The sequence below is a fragment of the Mirounga leonina genome, unplaced genomic scaffold (genome assembly GCF_011800145.1).
Source record: "Mirounga leonina isolate KUSES-001 unplaced genomic scaffold, KU_Mleo_1.0 Mir_129, whole genome shotgun sequence".
NCBI classification, from domain to species: domain Eukaryota; kingdom Metazoa; phylum Chordata; class Mammalia; order Carnivora; family Phocidae; genus Mirounga; species Mirounga leonina.
Genome location: NW_023270323.1, coordinates 35,627,851 through 35,642,157, shown reverse-complemented (window position 1 = coordinate 35,642,157; position 14,307 = coordinate 35,627,851).

Genomic DNA, 14,307 nt, shown 5'->3' with positions numbered 1-14,307 from the left:
CTTTGTGTATATCAGCTGCTTTAATTCTCACACCAACCTCTAACGTAGGTTCTATTGTTATTCCCATTTTCGTTTTAGGAAACTGGGGCATAGGAGAACTAAGTTACCTGCCCTAGATCAAAGATCTAATAAATGGTGAAGAAAGTATTTAAATCCACACAATTTGACACAGTCTTTGATCTTAAACACTATCCTTCTATTTCACCAGCTTTTTGAAAATGATACATTAAAAGTACAGTTTAAAAACTAAATTTTGTTGGGGCGCCTGGGTGGCTCAGTTGGTTAAGCGACTGCCTTCGGCTCAGGTCATGATCCTGGAGTCCCGGGATCGAGTCCCACATCGGGCTCCCTGCTCGGCGGGGAGTCTGCTTCTCCCTCTGACCCTCCTCCCTCTTGTGCTCTCTGTCTCTCACTCTCTCTCTCAAATAAATAAATAAAATCTTTAAAAACAAACAAACAAACCTAAATTTTGTTAGTTGTAGAAAGTCTTTCTATAAGGGTGCATGTAAAAAAAAAAGCTTTAAATTTTAGAGTTGTGTGTAAGACTCAAAAGACAAAATCATTTAAAAGCTTTACTGAATATGTTAATGTCTATAGCAGGAATCTTATTATTTGAGAATTGGCCTCAAATGGTAAGACCTGACTTAATGCTGACCAAAAAAAGTGTTGTGATGATTATAAGCAATGAAAACTATTATAAAAATGCACCTTTTCTCTTGAGACCAAAAAAGAATTAATAAAAACACAACTGTTTCTAAATTCAAAATGTGTTTATTATTTCCCCATTTGGTAACTCAGCATTTTAAAAAATAATCAGTTCTTACTCTCTATTTGAGAACTCCAAGTTATTAGTATAAAATTGTTAGTTAAAATCAATTTTTATCTGGCTTTGCTCAGATTATGAATACTAATTTATATGGGCAAACCCTCTCATATTAGAGCAGGTTTCTATACTTAAATGCCAATAACATCAAACTTAAGTAACGGCTGGGATGCAGGTCGGGGGTAGGAAGAGGAAAGCCCACTACAGTTATTAGATGTTGGTAATATAGATAATAAAGAGCAAAGGTTAGCTAGATGTCAGTTTGCCTGAACTTGATAACCTAAACTCAGAAACATTTTCCTTGAGAATGCAGAACGAGGATTGTAGCTGATCCTCATGGTGCCAGTGTGCAAGATTTAGGGCAACATTAACTTAACCAATTTTCTTAGATCCACTTTAACACCTGTGATCCTTAGGAGCCATATTCCCCAGCAAGCAACATATCAATGGGTTTGGACATATTGAAATGTGTTTGGACATATTGAACCAACTATTTTTATATCACTTAATTTATCATAAAAATAGAGTAATGTTACAAGGGAGAAGCAGATGGGCTGAATCTAACTCCTGATAAAAGGAATAGAAATTCAGGAGGAATAGTCTTGGAAAGGATCTCAGAGACTCTAACTACTAACTACTAGTGATAATTACCAGAGTTAATATTACTTAATAGGTATAGACATTATCAGATTGACATTCTTCTTCTAATTCAATAATAATTGTTCCCTATTACTGCCCATTAGCAAAAAGCCTCCTATTGATCCTATTGGAAAAGAGAGGCAGTTTTGTATCAACAGTTTTTCAGTAGCAAGCAATAGAAACAATCTCCAGCTAATTGTATCAGGATGGAAATTTATTACGGGGATATTAAGAAGCTCTCAGCATAGTTAGGAGACTGGAGAGCCAGGCTAAGTACTTGGAAGTAGAGACTTATACCCAAGCCACATTTCAGCACTGGCCCGATGATGAAACTGTTGCTGTCTTCATTGACTACCAGCTGCCACAGTGTGCACTCTGCCAACTTTTCAACCTTATAGCAACTGCTAATGCTGCCAACTAGAGAGTCTAGGTATGAGTTAAAGTCTGATGTAGATGCACACGATCGGCAGAGTCCAGGTTCATCTTTACACCCTAGCTTCAGGGAATCCTGTGAAATGAATGTCTTATATTTTTACTTCAGGGATGATAATCTATTTCTCCTGCTATAAAGACTTATAAAGTGTGGAATTACCCCACATAGGAAGGAGGCTGAGATGCTAAGTGGCTAAAAAGAATGATGACTGTCTAGTCTATGACATCTTTATGTAAGGCCCTTTGCAGAGCTCTGGCCTCTGGCCTTGTCAGATAACCAAGTTAAGTAGTCTCTAAATTTGCTCCAAGGATTCTGACTGATTGTACAACTCTTTTGTTCAAATAAGGCATCTCTCAGACATACTGACATAATCTTGAATGAAATTTTCCTACCCTTATTCATATAGAGGTAACTATCCATAACTATCAGTATAGAGAGAAATATCTGAAGTTAATAATAGCATGCTTGACATTAGTACCTGATGCCAGTATGAACATGAACAATGACCAAATGCTAAGGCTAATTTTTTTGTAAAGAAAAGAGGTGATCTTTTTTCCTTGTATATTTTATTCACAGTCCTGAATTCTCTAGTTTTCTTTTTAAACTTGTTATTTCTAAAATGTTCTCAAAGCAATAAGAATAAAAGAATATTTTATGTTGACCAGTGCATTGAATTTTCTTTATAGGTGGAGTATACCTAATTTGACAGAAAATTTCTGTTGTGAACTTCAAGTTATCATTGGTTATAATGTTTGAAATTAAACAGTCTCATAATTTGTTCTCCAGCTGGAAGCAATAATTATTTCTTTAGGTGATATGTTTCCATAACACTGACATAGGGAAACTGCCCATTCAACAAAGTTTGTACAAGATGGTAGTTGGGTTAATGTTGGCAACGTTTCTGTAATTTCTTTTGTATGCTTTTAATTGAAAAAAAAAGAAACAAGCAAATATTCACATACAACAAGCCTGTGAAGACAGGGCCTCAGTGAAGAAAGAATATATAGTTTAGAATCAGATAGATTTATATTCCAACCCTTTATCTTCTACTTAGCAGCTTCCTGACCTAATTTATTTAACCTCTTTGAGTCTATTTTCTTGCCTATAAAAGTGAGAATGATAATCTTATGGACTGAATGTGTGTGTCCTCCCAAAATTTATATGTTGATACCCTAACCCCCAATGTGATAGTAGTAGTAGGTGAGGCCTTCAGAAGGTGATGGGGTCATGAAGTCAGAGAACCCTCATGAATATGATTAGTATCCTTATAAGAGAGAACCCAGAGAGCTCTCTCATCTCTTCCTAATGTGAGGACACATGGTGTCTGTCTGAACTGGGAAGTGGGCTCTCACCAGTCATTGAATCTGCCAGTGCCTTGATCTTGGACTTTCTAGCCTCTGGAACTATGAGAAGTAAATTTCTGTTATTTATATGCCACCTAGTCTATGGTATTCTGTTATAGAAGTCCAAAAGAAATAGACAATAATATCTTTCTTGCAGGATCGTGGTGGGGATTAAATGAGAAAATGAATGCACAAGCATGTTGCATAGTCACAGGCACCTTGTGGTCTCAATAATATTGGTGGTTATTTCCATTTTTAGATGAGGGTGTTTTCATGCAAACAAGGGACAAGAAGTATTATGAAAATACCTTTAGAATGCTTATTACCCAGACTTTCTGCTCCCTAAAAGAAATGAAGAAGCATTGCTTGGAGACTCCAAATTCTGTAATCTACAAGATAGTTTAGGCATTTTCTTTAAGATGACACATCAGGGTCTCCATTAAGAAATGGGGCTAAGATTGAATAAGTTAGGTTGAGGCAGGTGACCATGGAGCAGAATTAGTCAGATATAAACAGTATAATTATCACAATCAATGAATAATTATCTGAAATTCAAGTAGCCAACTGCTTTTTGACTTTGCATGGCACAGATCTGACACACACAGTATCTTAATTCTCATATCAGAAATTTGATAAACAGAGCAATTCACCAGGCACTTTAGAAAATGACACTATTTAATAACTTCAGCACAAGAGACAGCAGGTGTTAAGATGAAAAGGACTTCGAAACTTGTGTGTGTGTGTGTGTGTGTGCCTGAGAGAAAGAGAGAGAGAGAAGGAAGGAAAGAGGTAGGGAGAGAGGAGGAAGAGGGAGAAAAGAGAGAGGTAACAGTGAGACTTAAAAATACATTGAATTTCAGATGTGGAGAAAAAAGAACCCTTGTGCATCGCTGGTGGGAATGTAAATTGGTGCAGTCACTATGGAAAACAGAATGGAGGTTTCTTGAAAAATTAAAAATAGGAATACCATATGATCCAGTAATTCCATGACTGGGTATTTACCCAAATAAAATAAAAAACAGTAATTGAAAAGATATATGCAAGCTAATGTTTATTGCAGCACGATTTATAAGAGTCAAGATATAAAACAATCTAAGTGTTCATTGACAGATGAATGGATAAAGAAGATGTGAGGTATACACACACACATACACACAAACACACACACACACATGAGTGGAATATTGCTCAGCCATTAAAAGGATGAATTCTTGCAACTTGCAACAACATGGATGGATGTAGAGGGTATTATGGTAAGTGAAATAAGTCAGACTGAGAAAGACAAATGCCACATGATTTCACTTAGTAGAACCTAAAAAACAAAACAAATGAATAAATAAAAAGCAGAAACAGACATATAAATGCAGAAAACAAACTGATGGTTGTCAGAGGGGAGGGGCTATTGGTAGGGATGAGCAAAATGGGTGATGGGGAACAGGATGTATGAGCTTCCAATTATGGAATAAATAAGTCATGGGAACAAAAGATCTAGCATCAGGACTATAGTCAATGGTATTGTAATAGCATTCTGCTGTGACAGATAGTAGCTGAACTGTGTGAGCAGAGCATAATGTATAGAGATGTTGCATCACTGTGTTGTATACCTGAAAGTAATGTAACATCATGTGTCAACTGTAGTTCAATTAAAAAAAAAAAAGACACTGAATTTCACATTAAGGAGCATGGCTTGAAAATTTCCCTCCTAATTACTAACTGGGTGTGGTATTTTACCCTTTTCACTATTATTATTATTAAACCAAAAATAAAATAATACTTTTATTGCAATAATGGTTAATTGTATTCAGGCACATAAGAACGCTTACAACACTCTAGGTAAATACTGGATGTTCACTAAATGTTGTATCTTGAAGTGCTATATTACTATATATAGCTATTATTATATAGCTGTTCTGATTGTTCAGTGTCTATGATAGACAAGTAGCTAAAAAAGTTGGACTATCACCAGATTATTGAAATAAATTTTAACATTTTGCTGCTTTTTTATTTCTAAGAGTTAAAGCATTCCAAAGGATATTCAGAGTTGGCACTGAAAGTCAGAATTTTCTAGAAACAAACCAAACCAACCAACCAACAAACCAAACCAAAGCTGTTTTTCTCCTACCAGCTATGTTCCTCTTTCTCCCTCCCCTGACAGTTCCTTGGTCCTAAAACTTAGACATTCTTATTATATTTGAGCTCTTTCTAGAAGGCCCAGCAGCTGTTTCCACAAAGGTTCCCTTTGCATGCAATGTTTCTGCTTCTGACCTCCTCTGTGAAATGTAGTTGCATTATTTATGCGTGCCATGCTTCACAAACTGGAGAGCAAGAGGGACCACTAACATTCAATCCCCAACTGGTAGCGGTCAGTAGGAAAACAAAGGTAGCCCAAATAAATTACTTAGTAGAATGAAAATCAATGACATCTTTTATCAAATGCCATTAGCTCAGGCCTCCAAGTGTCAGGACGAAAACATCTAAAACATTTGGCCCACTCAAGTGAAGGACAAAAAGTGCTCTTCCTGGGGGCACCAAGGTCTGGGAATTTCTAGTTAAATAAAATCAGGCGTCAGATGCCAACTGGAGTTGAAGTTCTGCAATTCCTTTGATTATCTGCATGGATGAGCCCAATAAGAACTCAACTCCTAATGACAGAGCCTGTTAGTCAGACTGTTTGCTTTTGGAGGTAATAGATACAAAGCTGATGGAATCCAAGACATTAAGAACACTGCTAAAGTGATTTTGCCCATCTATGGTGGCGTTTTGAGGGAGAAAACAAAATCTGGGGATAATGGTTTCTTTGTTTCCTTTTTCCTCTGTAGATATTTGTTTGCTTATTATGGAATAGAAACCTATATACTTTTTTGTTGTTGTTTTTAAAAAGAACTGAAGATTCTCTATAATGCAAAGACTCACAGTCAATCACAGTCAATGCCCCAAGCAAACAGAAGGGGAAAGTTTTTAGTTCCTACTTGTTTCCTGTGAGATTTTGAAATACAACTTCAAAGTATTAATTACAGTCAAGTTTGATGAAACCAAAGGGCAAAAAAATGTGTTGATTCAATTTCATAAGGGACTAAGGTTTCAGTGGGAATTTAATTAATCTTCTTTCTTCTGGAGGTTAAGTTCCTATAAAGTGGATTCAGGTAACATGGACCTTTATTTATTTATTTTTTCCCTAGAATGAGTTTTGCAAAGTTGCCTCAGAGAATTTACAAATTGAAAAGGAGAGGTGTGGATTGATAGTTTCTCTAAACAGAGTGCTCCTAAATACAGATATTGTGAATGGATCAACACAAGTCTCTTGCCACCCATGGGAAATAATTCAAAAGTGCATGCTCAGCCAGTAGTGGGTCAGAAGCATTATCTTCACAAGAAAGCACATTATGCTATGCTATTTCCCATTTTCACTATTAATTCTTTGTTACCTTAGGCAAGTTATATGGGGGAGGAATTTAATAAATAAGGAGAGGTATGTGTCCTTCCTTTCCTAAGCTGGCTAAGGGTGCATTTCACTGCTTGAGTTACTCTATCCACTAGAAAAACAATTTCAACTCTGTGCTCCTGCCCAAATTAAATTGTGCTGGAATCAGAGTTTAAAAGAATCTATTTTCTGTGCTCACTTTAATTTTTGCTGGACATTTTGAGGCCTAAATTTATGCAATTAAAATTTTAAGCCTATAAGCTTATTTAATCAAATTGATTTCTTGAAATATAATCTATCACATAACATAGTCTATGTAGTACAATGTTGTATGTTGGGGCCTATGTATTTTTTTTTTATCCTAAATAGTGTTCTCTTTTATTTTCTTTACATGCTTTAGAATTCCCTAAAATTAATTAGGAAATATTTCCTGTGCATTTTTATGGGGAGAAGATCCAAATTTTCTTTGGCTTCTCGAAACAGAGTATAACTTCCTCCCCACATGCCTAAGGACCACTGCTATTTTTATACTCCCTCTTCAGACAGTTTCATCCTTTTCAGAATCTAAGTTACCAGCCAGTGCCTGTGATTCTTAAATATTTCAAGCTCCTTTTTTCTGAGCTCCAGACTTCTGTATAAAAGACATTTATACCTGAAAGTTCAAAACTGATTGCATTGATGTACCTTCCTCGTCTCAATTTCCAACCCCCATATACTTGCTCCTCAGCCTGTCTGTCCTGTGTTAATTGATGAAAACATTGTCAAGCTTGCAAACCAACCACAAATCTCAACATTTCCTTGTTTTCCCACCTCTATGTCCAGTTAGCACCTTCCTGGGAGTCTGTTTTCTAGATCATTTTTACCACCCTTCTCTTTTCTCCTTCCCTGCTGTCTTTGTCCCCATAAACTGTTGTCTCGTCCAGTGGTCTCCAAAGAGAGATATAGACACACTTGAGGATGGCCCATGAAAGTCAGAGTAAAACTATTAGAATTTCTATTTTTACTTATTTTTTCTCATCCTTTTAAATTTCTATATGAACTTTATAACATATACTTTACATATGTCAATACATATTATAAAATATGCATGTAATAGGAAGTGAATGCTGTTTTTTGCTGATAAGATTTCAAGATGAAAAAGGTTTGGAGGCTGCTGATCATTGTTGGAAACTTCTACCTAGTTGCCTTGTTCCTGTATTTACATTCTCCAACTCATTTTGCAGTTATTAAAAACACTTCCCATACCAATTGGATGGGGTCAGACTTTATTTTTAGCAAGACAAACTGTGTTCTTCATTATCTACTTCAAATATACTCTTGCAGTTTCATTTCTTACCATTTCCCCCATTGTATTTCCTTTGTACAGAGCAAGAAGTGCATTAGTATTCTCCTAGTTACTTCCCCATTCCATGACTCGGTGCTTCTTGTTGTTCTCTCTTTGTGGGCGCAGCGCCTTTTCTTCTGCACCTAGTAAACTCCTCTTCTTTCTGACCCTGGCTGAAATCACTTCCTCCTGAAGCCTTCCCTACCTCCACGCAAAGTTAGTCATGTCCTTTTTTGTATACATGATAGAATTTACCCACAGTGCTATTATATGTGTGAATTGGATTCCATTTTAGGAGTCTGTTTGAGATTTTCTCTCTTCCTCTAGACCGTGTCTTTAGCTTCTCTTATTCATCCTTATATTCTCCAGAGCTCCTTGTTCAGTGGTTGCCATGCAAGGCAATAACTAAATTATCTTTTAACACATATATTAATTCAGTCATTAATTCTAATACTATAGTATTAGAGTGTTATTAGAAATTTTATATTATTTTGCTGTATCAGCTAAACATTAGAAGATATCAGACTGGATATTAAGATCATTGAAATAATCCAGTGGTGCCATAATTAAAACAAGAACTTTTTTCCAGTGTATTAATCTGAGTAAGGCCTAATTTTTCCATTTCAGGGGTGACTTTAGAAGAACATGCTTTTTACTTCTTGATGAGTGAATCTTTTCACAGAGATACCTACCTATTATAGGGTAAAATATTTTGATATTTTCATTTTATTTTATTTTACTATGGAACACTCCACATGAGAACTACCCTTTTAATAAATTTATAAGTGTATAATGCATTATTGTGGATTATAGGTACAATGTCATACTGCAAATCTCTAGAGCCTATTCATCTTACTTAACTGAAACTTTATGTACACTGATTAGTAAATTCCCATTCCCTTGCGCCTCTCCCACCCCTAGACCCTGGCAACTTCCATTTCACTCTTGAATTCTATGATTTGACTATTTTAGAAATTTCATATAAGTGAAATCATGTGATATTTGTCTTTCTGTGACTGGCTTATTTTACTTATCATGGTATCATCAAGATTCATTCATGTTGTTACATATTGCAGAATTTTCTTCTTTTTTAAGGATGAATAGTATTCTATTGTGTATATATACCACATTTGCTTTATCCATTTATCTGTTGATGGACATTTAGGTTATTTCCACATTTTGGCTACAGTGAATAGTGCTGCAATGAATATGGCATTGCTAATATCTCTTTGAGATTCTGATTTCAGTTCTTTTGGATAAATACCCAGAAGTGGAATTGATGGATCATATGGTAGTTTTGTTTTTAATTTCTTGAGATATTTTCATGCTGTTTTCCACAGAAGCTACACCATTTTGCATTCCTTTTAATAGTGTGCAAGGGTTCTGATTTCTCTATATTCTCACCAACACTTATTGTATTTTGTTTTTATCTCCAAAATATATAAGGGATTTCTACAACTCAATAGTAAAAATAAAAACAGAAACCCATAACCCGATTAAAAAATGGGCTAAGGATTTGAATAGACATATCTCCAAAGAAGATATGTAGATGACTAACACATATGTGAAAAATGTTCAATGTTACTAATCATCAGGGAAATGCAAATCAAAACCACAGTGAAATATCACCTTACCCCTGTCAGGATAGTTATTATTAAAAAAATATGTATGGTAGTTAAGCAGACAGTGATACTGTTCCTGATTGTACCCAGACTCAGTGGGTAAATTGAGAGATCTCACTTTTCCAAGTACACTGAACTGACAATAAAGAAGAAGTTTCTATAAAGACTGTTAACAGCCATGAGTTCTCAGAATATTCAGTAATTTCTCCTTCAGTCAAGTAGATGATCTTCATTGATGATCCCAACGAATGGAACAGATATATGTTCTGTTCCCCTAGGATGTCTTAGGCCAAGATCAGTCACCAGCATATCCAAACAGATCAAGGATGGCCAAGTATTCATAAAATGCATTAATTATTTGAAAACATAGAGATAAAAGTTATTTACCCACTTAACATTTCAATGTTAGCAGCAATACTCAAACTACTCTCAACAGATTGCTTCAGCAAGCTTCACATCTGTAGTCTACAGCTTAAATGTTATGGAGAATGGTCTGATAATCAGAGAAGGTCTCATCACAGTATTACTTGCTTGGAATGCACAAGGTCTCAGATAAAGCAGGGAACAGAGAAAGAATAATCAAGAAAATTACTAAGAAACAGTCATTTTGGTTTATCTCTCACAACAAAATTTTTGTTGAAAAGTGAGAGAGGGAATTATTTGTATTTTAAATGTCTTACATCTATATTGTATTTTCATGACCTAACTAACTCTCATCATCCTTTTTTTCACGATCTGTACATCACTATACTTCACATATTCTTTACCTTTTCTAGTAGATAGGTAAGGCATTTTATTATGGGAAGTTCATGTTTTTGGTAATAAAGATATTATAGTATTTCAAATCATATATTCTTTTAGTTCACTAAGATTTTTTTCTTTTTAATATGCTTTACTTTTCATAATAAGAGATTTAAGTGCATTTTTTTGCTAAAGTTGCAGCTAAAAGCCATTTTTACTTAGAAGCATTTCCTGAACTCTGAGGCAGAGGTAATTATTCCAACTACTATCTCCCAGAACTTTATAAATATATCTATTAGGACATTCACTACATTTATTACAGTTATTTTTTATGTTTGATATCACGACCTTAATGCAATCCCATGCAGGTAGGTAATGTATTTTATTCATTTCTGTTATTTTGCTCAGTGCCTGACACTCAGTACATGTTCAAGACATGTTTATTGAATAAATAAATAGATAATTATATACATAAGTAAGTGCATTAAAATGTGATTTCTGTATTTTCCAGAGCATCATATAGACAGTATCATGAGCATTATAAACACTCAATAAATATATAAGAAATTATTGAAATATTTCATGGGCATCCCTTTACTTTTATTGATTAAAACCTTACTTATAATGATTGTTCCTTGAGCCTTCTATTTATAGGCAAAGGGAGGCAATAGAAAAAGCACTGAAGTAAGAATTGATTTTTAGCTCTGGTCCTGGAATTTTTTTTCTTTTGCGTGATTTTAGGCAATTCACTTTTATCTTTACAACCCTTAGTATCCTCATGTGTAAAATGAAGATAAGACCTGCCCTGCACTCTTTCCTGGGTTTTGCTGAGAATGAAATGGGATACTCTATTTTGTAAATAAAGGATTTTGTAAATAAAGGATTCCTGTACAAATATATACTAGATAAATTGGCATATCAAGTCTGCAGTTTTGTTTCCCCAATTTTAACTTTCTGCAGCCAAAAAATGATTTGAAAGATAGTGTTTGTGTATGTACGTGTGTGGGTGTGTGTGTGTGCATGCATAGTGGTCAAACCAGTTAAGAATGTAGATAAAATCTTTGTTTAAGATCTGAAAGTACATGTTGTTTAATATTAACTTAAAATATTTTATGAACATGTGAAAATATTTGATAAGTGTAAGAAAAAATTTAAAAAGAATATATATGCTAAAAAGGTACTAATTCATCATAAATTATTCTAAAACAGTGTTATAAACATTAGATATTCTAAGTATTTCTTCTCCAGCAAGAAGTGATAATCTGGAGTCCTCACATATTTTATATTATTTTTTATTGGAAGAAAAGTCACATTCCCAAATTTCAGATTCATAGCTATGTTGGAAGTAATTAGGTTTTGGCAAAACATTAATACCAAACTCCAGGTCCAGCACTTGACAATGTCAGAATTTTTCAGTTTCTTTGGCAACTTTTATTCTTTATAGGTGTTTTGAATGTTCATATTCAAAGTTGTCTTCAAGTCATGAAAGCAACTCTCAATAGAACTGAATAGATTATATTTATCAATTATCCCGATATTAAAATTTAATTAAAAATTAAATAAAATTAACGCAAATTTGAAGCAAACATCTAAGTGTGTGTTTCCCTAGGAATTTCTGAAAGGCCAGGCATGAGAGCAACACTAATTGAAGACTTATCATCAACCTGTTTAAGTTGAGTGTCTGAAATAAATAGTCATTTAATTTAGGATAGGATTTAACACAACTACTCAAACTGGCTGTTAAGTGAGTATCCATAATTTTTAAAAATAATATTGGAAGATTAGCATTTAGCAATTTTGTGAAAACGTTTTCTATATTTAAGTAGATATTTCCCCCTAAGTATGTTTAAATACATATTTAGTAAAGGCTCCCATCTTCTTATAAAAAAGCCATGTTTTATACTAGTGTGTTCAGTAGATTAAGGAAATTTGTTGATAGAATAGAAAGTAGTAGAATAGCAATTATAAAGTAGGCTTTTGAAAAAAGTTAGTATTTAAATATTTAAGATAGCATTAAGTATTCAGTGATATTTTAATTTCAGGGATATATTACAACTCTAATAAATGCCAGTTAGAGCATTCAATTAGTATTTATTGGACACCTATTAAATACTACTATGTTAAAATAGGCATACTGTAAGTAGCATTGGAGATTCAAGAATGTAAAATATATTTTATTTGCTTTCAAAATGCTTGCACTAAATTAGGAGGGATGCAAAGTAGAAAGTAATAAGAACCAAAATAGTTTGGATAAAATACATACAAAGCTTGTTTAGAAAAAATGCAAAATTACATCTTACTTGAGTGACTGAAGGAGATTCTATAAAAGAGCATTTTAACTAGTCCTTGAAGGATAAAATATCAGAACATATGAAAATTGGGGATGAAAAAGCCAACTAGATGTAGTTTGAACAAATTCAATTCAATATATAAATATGAATTTATAAAGATAATTAGTGGAAGAATAATTTATTAAAAGCAGAAGGAATCTTCTTCTTGGTAAATAATTTATTATAGGTTTCTTTAAAAAGCATCCAGGTAGACTTAAAAATTTTATTCGTTTACAAGACAGAGGTACTTCAAGGATAGCTTTTTTGGAAAATGAGGACAACTATACAATTAACATTAAAGGAAATATACCATCAACTTCTTCCATTTAATTTGGGTTTATGAAAATATATTCTTTATGTCAATACCCTTTACTGACTGCCTCATTGAGTGTTATCTTTAGCAAAACCTAGAATCTGACTCTCAGCAGTCAAGAGAAAAGATAAACTTTGAAAAATAAAAAAAATTTACCAAAAATGGGAGGAAGATGGCAACAACAAAAGGAACAGCAATGATAATAATATAGACCGTATGCTTTATAGCTTCAAAGAGATTTGAGTAGTGGAAGGAGCATGGCTTTGAAGTCAGACTGTGGTTTTCCACCATTTCTACAGTTCTCTTAGCGACCTTACGCAATTTACTTAAATTTTCTAAGCTTCAATTTCCTCAGCTGTAAAACAGAAATCTAAATGTCTATTTTACATGATTGAATGTGTTAACATAAAAATAAAATGATTAACATATAGTAGAGGCAAAACAAATGTTAACTTCCCTTGTCTATCTCATAATGACTGGTAAAGTAGGTATTACTCATTCAGCTACTATGTATTTTGAGCTCCTACTCCAATGGGCTACCTTAGAGAACAGAGCAAACAAAAATATTTGTATTCTTCAAGATTTCAGTAATAGAGGGTTGAGGGAAAGACAACCAATAAATCAATAAAGAAGGAGAAGCCATAGTATTGTTTATTTTCCTTGAATTTTAATGCACCTAGATATTTCTCAATTTAGATTGGTTGTCTTTACTTTTATTTTGAAATATGTAATCCCTTTTTGATTTGAAGATTTATTTCATCCTTTGTGTTAGGAAAAATTTATTCAGTGATTATATTTTCTCTTCCATTTGTTGTCTTTCCTCAAAATTTATGATATTTAAAGTTTAATAGGTTCACACAAATTTGCATTTATAAAGTTTATAAAATCACATAGACTAAAAGTTGGTGCACTAGTGAAAATGATAGAGAAATATTTTCAAAGGCACTTCAAAACTAGAATGGAGAGGAAAATATAATGTATTTATTTAAGCACCTACTACCTTTTAAAATCTATATCTCAAGGGGCACCCTGGATGGCTCAGTTGGTTAAGCTCTGACTGTTGATTTCTGCTCAGGTCATGATTTCAGGGTTGTGAGATCAATTAAGCTCTGATTCTTGATTTCTGTTCAGATCATGATCTCAAGGTTGTGAGATCAAGCCCCACGTTGGGCTCTGTGCTGGGCATGGAGCCTGCTTAAGATTCTCTCTCTCATTCTGCTTCCCCCCACCCACCTCCCACTACCCAGTGTGCAAGTTCCCTTTCTCCCTCTTAAATAAATAAATAAATAAATAAATAAATAAATAAATAAATAAATAA